This window comes from Anneissia japonica, unplaced genomic scaffold (genome assembly GCF_011630105.1).
Source record: "Anneissia japonica isolate Jap-2015-1 unplaced genomic scaffold, ASM1163010v1 scaffold285020_len34504_cov116, whole genome shotgun sequence".
Taxonomy (NCBI): domain Eukaryota; kingdom Metazoa; phylum Echinodermata; class Crinoidea; order Comatulida; family Comatulidae; genus Anneissia; species Anneissia japonica.
In genome coordinates this window covers 25,749-28,191 of record NW_022747427.1, presented here as the reverse complement: position 1 = coordinate 28,191, position 2,443 = coordinate 25,749, and the positions used below count along the sequence as shown (strand labels likewise).

General features: G+C 32.1%; 1 long non-coding RNA gene across 1 annotated transcript; it reads left to right on the top strand.

Moving 5' to 3' along the window:
- Window positions 1–475: 475 nt before the first annotated feature.
- LOC117120482 lies at window positions 476–2,443 on the top strand. Its single transcript, XR_004447364.1, has 2 exons — window positions 476–633; window positions 985–2,443. It is a non-coding gene; the product is annotated as an uncharacterized LOC117120482 (long non-coding RNA).

The following is a 2,443-nucleotide window of genomic DNA, read 5'->3' as shown; positions in this document are numbered from 1 at the left end:
TATTATTATTGTCACTTGTTATTATAATTAATAAAAGTTTAACCCAAAAAGTTTATATCCAAAAGTACTCATTAATTCTATGTCTGTGTCTCTAGGCCTATGCTTATGTTCATCCCTGACTATGTCAATGCTATGAATATCACCACATTTTACGCCAAGCTCAAATCATAATCCGCTGGAGAACACGTCCGTGAAATGTTAATTATTCAAATGGTCTACATATTACTCCTCTGACTATTTACTGTCTCTAAACAGTTAATTGTTGAAAAATATTACGACCAAGGTGGAAACTGCCCACTTAGCCATATTTAAATCCATCTCTGAATATACTCAATTTGAAAGAAAAAAAAAGTTTTAGACATAATTACGTTATCACAATTGGATAGTTAGTTACAAATAAGCTGCGCAAAAATTTTAATGAGATTTATAAGATTCCTGGTCAGACTGATATTATTCCGCCATGTCTATAAAACGAGGGTACTATAAAACTGATTGATCATACATAACAGAATATCAGAAATAAAATCAGGCTTAAAAGTTCTAGTATAAATACTGTAAGCGACTTATATTAATTACTGGATATCTAAATAATATGGCTGATAAGGATCAACCAGGAGCTAATGAGAAGGATGGGTATGTGTTATTTTTCTTTTTATGTGTATTTACACTTGATATATAACAACAATCTAGTACGTTATATACCATATCTAAAATGTAGTGCATCGTACATCTACATGCTTGCTGCCATCATCGATGAAACACCTTGTTCATATATAATCGTTATAAAAAAAAATTGCAGACACAGTGATTAAATACTATTTGTTACATATTTTGTGTTAAATCTAACTCGTCTATAATTTTAAGTTATAGTATTGGCAAAAAGAGAGGTATGATCAATTTTACATAATTAATTATAAAATATGAATGGGTACGGGAAGTAATCTTCTTCAAATAAGTCAATGTGTATTTCTTTTGTAAAATTAGACCTTGTTGTACCATCCAAAGAGCTGCTCTATATGTATGGTTGGAACCAATTAACAGGATTTGTCCGAACGTTGAAAACAAGTCACAGGAACACCATTCAAGCGTCGTTGAGGACATCGGCTCTTTCTCACCAAACCAACTGTTATAATAGCTACGTGAGCTACCCAAACATAAAAAAAACTGTACTATATTAACAAGAGACACACTTTGTGTATACTCGGAACCAAGTAACAGGCTTCGAACCTCCGATGGAACCCCGTAGGCGCGGCCTAATTTAAGTGCACGTGAAGTGTTTTTAAGGTTTCGGCTATCCTGCATGAAACTATTTTATGCTATTACAATTCAAATCTCAAATATAAAGCTTCTAAACCTTGATTCAGATATACCTGGATGGCGTCTGTCGGAGAGTAGTTTATTACCTAACATTGTTATATTGTTACATGTTAATATTACCTGATATATATGAGCGGACATTGAAATTGTATTACAATTTGAAATAGATAATATTACAAATAAATTATATACTATCTTAAAATCTATACGCCATGTGTATGCTCAGAGCCATTGAACAGGATTTGTTTACCCATTGGAAGCAAGTCACAAAACACACCTATTAGGTGTCGCCGAGGAAAACGGCTTTCCCTCACTAAACCTACTCTCATAATAGCTACACAAACATTTAGAAAAAAATAATAGTGCGTTGTACATTGTCTCTAGGATGCATTTGTAGTTTATGTTTAGTATTAGCAATTTCATTGTATATACTCAACTAAGACCTAAATAACGGCCAAAATATTTTTTTTTACTAATAATATATATTTGTGTTTCACATAGACTTTAAAAGAAGTAAGATTTAGGGGTGATGTTTTATCGTACCAAATACTCAGTACGTCCCCAAATAATAGCGAATAAAAATTTGCAAGTGATTCTGGTGGGAATCGAACCCACGACTTCCAGGTATCAAGTCTGATTTCTTAACCTCTAGACCACAGAGACTGTGATTGGTGACAAGCAGTGAATCCGATCCCCTAGTAGCAGCGGGTACTGCAAGTGTTATAAGGATTTGACTTTGCGTCAGGAAATAATACCATAGGAGTGATGCTTTGCAAGACACTGTATTTATATATTTAGACAGTAACATACTACAAATTTTACATATGCCTTTATTTTAGTTTGAACATTTTTAATGCAGACTTGTTTCTATATTACTACATGTGGGATAAATTAAGTTGTGTTCTTCCTTTTGTCATATGTATTATGATTTTCAGGATTAAATAAATCGTTTTGTGATTGCGTATTGTATATGCCTATATATATTTGGCTACTGTAAACTTATTTTGCAACGTAGCTAAATTGTATTGGCTAAGTTGAAGCAACTCCTAATTATTAGTATAAAATCATGATAGCAAATTAAGAACATAAGAATAAATGTTTTATTTAAAATTGTATTTAAAGTTTA